Below are 5,804 nucleotides of genomic sequence, written 5' to 3'. Positions count from 1 at the left end.
GAACCTGATAGGAAGACCAGTCCTGGGAGACCAGGAGAACCTGATAGGAAGACCAGTCCTGGGAGGCCTGGGAGACCAGGAGAACCTGATAGGAAGACCAGTCCTGGGAGGCCTGGGAAACCAGGAGAACCTGATAGGAAGACCAGTCCTGGGAGGCCTGGGAGACCAGGAGAACCTGATAGGAAGACCAGTCCTGGGAGGCCTGGGAGACCAGAGGAGCCTGACAGAAAGAGGAGTCCTGGAAGGCCTGGAAGACCAGAAGAACCTGAGAGGAAGAGGAGTCCTGGAAGACCAGGAGAACCTGAGAGGAAGACCAGTCCTGGAAGGCCCGGAAGACCAGGAGAACCTGAGAGGAAGAGGAGTCCTGGAAGGCCTGGAAGACCAGAAGAACCTGAGAGGAAGAGGAGTCCTGGAAGGCCTGGAAGACCAGGAGAACCTGAGAGGAAGGCCAGTCCTGGAAGACCTGGAAGACCGGAAGAACCTGAGAGGAAGAGGAGTCCTGGAAGGCCTGGAAGACCGGAAGAACCTGAGAGGAAGAGGAGTCCAGGAAGGCCTGGAAGACCAGAAGAACCTGAGAGGAAGAGGAGTCCAGGAAGGAGGGATGAACCTGAGAGGAAGACCAGTCCTGTAAGACCTGGTGAGCCAGTGAGGAGGAGGAGTCCTGGAAGGCCAGAAGACGGGGTTGAAGTGGAGTACGTAACCACGTCAGACGTGACACGCAAGAGCACCGCAGCGACACACACCTCCTTCACCACTATCACTCTCAGATCCACGGAGACCAGCAAGAACGTCCGAAAGACGAGCATGGAAGTGTACGTAAATGAGTCTGATAAGCCAACAGTGACATCCAAAACTCCACGTAAACCAGATGACTCAAATCGTCGCAGACCCGACACAGTGAAAGAGATTGAATCCGTGACCCCTTCGGGTAAACCAAGGAAGACAAGAGAAGACAAAACACCAGTGCCAACGAAGAAAACTCCTGAGCCATCAAAGAAAAAGCCTGGCCAACCAGATCATGAAAAACCAGATAAAATAAAGAAGAGGCCAGGCAAGCCGGGGGATACCGAGCCAGAAACCATCAAGAAGAAACCAGGGAAGGAGCCAGAGATGGTCAAGGAAAAACCAAAGAGACCAGTGGACGACCAGCCTGGTGTAGTAAAGAGGAGACCAGTGGACGACCAGCCTGGTGTAGTAAAGAGGAGACCAGTGGACGAGCAGCCTGGTGTAGTAAAGAGGAGACCAGATGAGATAACTGAGGATATCTCTGTAACGAGAAGGGAAATTGATGTTGATGAAACTCGAGTCAGCAAAAGTGTTAGTGAGACCTACGAGACAAGTACAGTGAGGCAGACTGGAGTCAGCACAACCACTGTTAGGACTGAGGAACTGCTGACCACTGGCAGGAGACCAAGCAGGCCAGGTGAAGAAGAGCCTGAGCCTACCAAGAGGAGACCAGGCAGGCCAGGTGAAGAAGAACCAGAGACCATTAAGAGGAGACCAGGCAGGCCAGGTGATGATGAACCAGAGACCATTAAGAGGAGACCAGGCAGGCCAGGTGAAGAAGAACCAGAGACCATTAAGAGGAGACCAGGCAGGCCAGGTGAAGAAGAATCAGAGACCATTAAGAGGAGACCAGGCAGGCCAGGTGAAGAAGAGCCAGAGACCATTAAGAGGAGACCAGGCAGGCCAGGTGAAGAAGAACCAGAGACCATTAAGAGGAGACCAGGCAGGCCAGGTGAAGAAGAACCAGAGACCATTAAGAGGAGACCAGGTGATGAACCAGAGACCATTAAGAGGAGACCAGGCAGGCCAGGTGAAGAAGAACCAGAGACCATTAAGAGGAGACCAGGCAGGCCAGGTGAAGAAGAACCAGAGACCATTAAGAGGAGACCAGGCAGGCCAGGTGAAGATGAACCAGAGACCATTAAGAGGAGACCAGGCAGGCCAGGTGAAGAAGAACCAGAGACCATTAAGAGGAGACCAGGCAGGCCAGGTGAAGAAGAACCAGAGACCATTAAGAGGAGACCAGGCAGGCCAGGTGATGAGGAACCAGAGACCATTAAGAGGAGACCAGGCAGGCCAGGTGAAGAAGAACCAGAGACCATTAAGAGGAGACCAGGTGATAAACCAGAGACTATTAAGAGGAGACCAGGTGATGAACCAGAGACCATTAAGAGGAGACCTGGTGATGAACCGGAGACCATTAAGAGGAGACCTGGTGATGAACCAGAGACCATTAAGAGGAGACCAGGCAGGCCAGGTGATGAGGAACCAGAGACCATTAAGAGGAGACCTGGTGATGAACCAGAGACCATTAAGAGGAGACCAGGTGATGAACCAGAGACCATTAAGAGGAGACCAGGCAGGCCAGGTGATGATGAACCAGAGACCATTAAGAGGAGACCTGGTGATGAACCAGAGACCATTAAGAGGAGACCAGGTGATGAACCAGAGACCATTAAGAGGAGACCAGGTGATGAACCAGAGACCATTAAGAGGAGACCTGGTGATGAACCAGAGACCATTAAGAGGAGACCTGGTGATGAACCAGAGACCATTAAGAGGAGACCTGGTGATGAACCAGAGACCATTAAGAGGAGACCAGGTGATGAACCAGAGACCATTAAGAGGAGACCAGGCAGGCCAAGTGATGAACCAGAGACCATTAAGAGGAGACCAGGCAGGCCAGGTGATGATGAACCAGAGACCATTAAGAGGAGACCTGGTCATGAACCAGAGACCATTAAGAGGAGACCTGGTCATGAACCAGTGTCTGTTATGAAGAAACCTGGTAGGCCTGGGGACGAGCCAGAGACCAGGAAAGGGAGACCAGTGGACGAGCAGCCTGGTGTAGTAAAGAGGAGACCAGATGAGATAACTGAGGATATCTCTGTAACGAGAAGGGAAATTGATGTTGATGAAACTCGAGTCAGCAAAAGTGTTAGTGAGACCTACGAGACAAGTACAGTGAGGCAGACTGGAGTCAGCACAACCACTGTTAGGACTGAGGATCTGCTGACCACTGGCAGGAGACCAAGCAGGCCAGGTGAAGAAGAGCCTGAGCCTACCAAGAGGAGACCAGGCAGGCCAGGTGAAGAAGAACCAGAGACCATTAAGAGGAGACCAGGCAGGCCAGGTGATGATGAACCAGAGACCATTAAGAGGAGACCAGGCAGGCCAGGTGAAGAAGAACCAGAGACCATTAAGAGGAGACCAGGCAGGCCAGGTGAAGAAGAACCAGAGACCATTAAGAGGAGACCAGGCAGGCCAGGTGAAGAAGAACCAGAGACCATTAAGAGGAGACCAGGCAGGCCAGGTGAAGAAGAACCAGAGACCATTAAGAGGAGACCAGGCAGGCCAGGTGAAGAAGAACCAGAGACCATTAAGAGGAGACCAGGCAGGCCAGGTGAAGAAGAACCAGAGACCATTAAGAGGAGACCAGGCAGGCCAGGTGAAGAAGAACCAGAGACCATTAAGAGGAGACCAGGCAGGCCAGGTGAAGAAGAACCAGAGACCATTAAGAGGAGACCAGGTGATGAACCAGAGACCATTAAGAGGAGACCAGGCAGGCCAGGTGAAGAAGAACCAGAGATCATTAAGAGGAGACCAGGCAGGCCAGGTGAAGAAGAACCAGAGACCATTAAGAGGAGACCAGGCAGGCCAGGTGAAGAAGAACCAGAGACCATTAAGAGGAGACCAGGCAGGCCAGGTGAAGATGAACCAGAGACCATTAAGAGGAGACCAGGCAGGCCAGGTGAAGAAGAACCAGAGACCATTAAGAGGAGACCAGGCAGGCCAGGTGAAGAAGAACCAGAGACCATTAAGAGGAGACCAGGCAGGCCAGGTGATGACTCACCTGAGACCATTAAGAGGAGACCAGGCAGGCCAGGTGAAGAAGAACCAGAGACCATTAAGAGGAGACCAGGTGATGAACCAGAGACTATTAAGAGGAGACCAGGTGATGAACCAGAGACCATTAAGAGGAGACCTGGTGATGAACCAGAGACCATTAAGAGGAGACCTGGTGATGAACCAGAGACCATTAAGAGGAGACCAGGCAGGCCAGGTGAAGAAGAACCGGAGAGCCTTAAGAGGAGACCTGGTGATGAACCAGAGACCATTAAGAGGAGACCAGGTGATGAACCAGAGACCATTAAGCGGAGACCAGGCAGGCCAGGTGTTGAGGAACCAGAGACCATTAAGAGGAGACCTGGTGATGAACCAGAGACCATTAAGAGGAGACCAGGTGATGAACCAGAGACCATTAAGAGGAGACCTGGTGATGAACCAGAGACCATTAAGAGGAGACCTGGTGATGAACCAGAGACCATTAAGAGGAGACCTGGTGATGAACCAGAGACCATTAAGAGGAGACCAGGCAGGCCAGGTGAAGATGAACCAGAGACCATTAAGAGGAGACCAGGTGATGAACCAGAGACCATTAAGAGGAGACCAGGCAGGCCAAATGATGAACCAGAGACCATTAAGAGGAGACCAGGCAGGCCAGGTGATGATGAACCGGAGATCATTAAGAGGAGACCTGGTTATGAACCAGAGACCATTAAGAGGAGACCTGGTCATGAACCAGTGTCTGTTATGAAGAAACCTGGTAGGCCTGGGGACGAGCCAGAGACCAGGAAAGGGAGACCAGTGGACGAGCAGCCTGGTGTAGTAAAGAGGAGACCAGATGAGATAACTGAGGATATCTCTGTAACGAGAAGGGAAATTGATGTTGATGAAACTCGAGTCAGCAAAAGTGTTAGTGAGACCTACGAGACAAGTACAGTGAGGCAGACTGGAGTCAGCACAACCACTGTTAGGACTGAGGAACTGCTGACCACTGGCAGGAGACCAAGCAGGCCAGGTGAAGAAGAGCCTGAGCCTACCAAGAGGAGACCAGGCAGGCCAGGTGAAGAAGAACCAGAGACCATTAAGAGGAGACCAGGCAGGCCAGGTGATGATGAACCAGAGACCATTAAGAGGAGACCAGGCAGGCCAGGTGAAGAAGAACCAGAGACCATTAAGAGGAGACCAGGCAGGCCAGGTGAAGAAGAACCAGAGACCATTAAGAGGAGACCAGGCAGGCCAGGTGAAGAAGAACCAGAGACCATTAAGAGGAGACCAGGCAGGCCAGGTGAAGAAGAACCAGAGACCATTAAGAGGAGACCAGGCAGGCCAGGTGAAGAAGAACCAGAGACCATTAAGGGAGACCAGGCAGGCCAGGTGAAGAAGAACCAGAGACCATTAAGAGGAGACCAGGCAGGCCAGGTGAAGAAGAACCAGAGACCATTAAGAGGAGACCAGGCAGGCCAGGTGAAGAAGAACCAGAGACCATTAAGAGGAGACCAGGCAGGCCAGGTGAAGAAGAACCAGAGACCATTAAGAGGAGACCAGGTGATGAACCAGAGACCATTAAGAGGAGACCAGGCAGGCCAGGTGAAGAAGAACCAGAGATCATTAAGAGGAGACCAGGCAGGCCAGGTGAAGAAGAACCAGAGACCATTAAGAGGAGACCAGGCAGGCCAGGTGAAGAAGAACCAGAGACCATTAAGAGGAGACCAGGCAGGCCAGGTGAAGAAGAACCAGAGACCATTAAGAGGAGACCAGGCAGGCCAGGTGAAGAAGAACCAGAGACCATTAAGAGGAGACCAGGTGATGAACCAGAGACTATTAAGAGGAGACCAGGTGATGAACCAGAGACCATTAAGAGGAGACCTGGTGATGAACCAGAGACCATTAAGAGGAGACCTGGTGATGAACCAGAGACCATTAAGAGGAGACCAGGCAGGCCAGGTGAAGAA

The sequence above is a fragment of the Coenobita brevimanus genome, chromosome 2, assembly GCF_032717465.1.
Source record: "Coenobita brevimanus isolate Jiangsu-jjx chromosome 2, ASM3271746v2, whole genome shotgun sequence".
NCBI classification, from domain to species: domain Eukaryota; kingdom Metazoa; phylum Arthropoda; class Malacostraca; order Decapoda; family Coenobitidae; genus Coenobita; species Coenobita brevimanus.
This window is presented reverse-complemented; position numbering follows the sequence as displayed.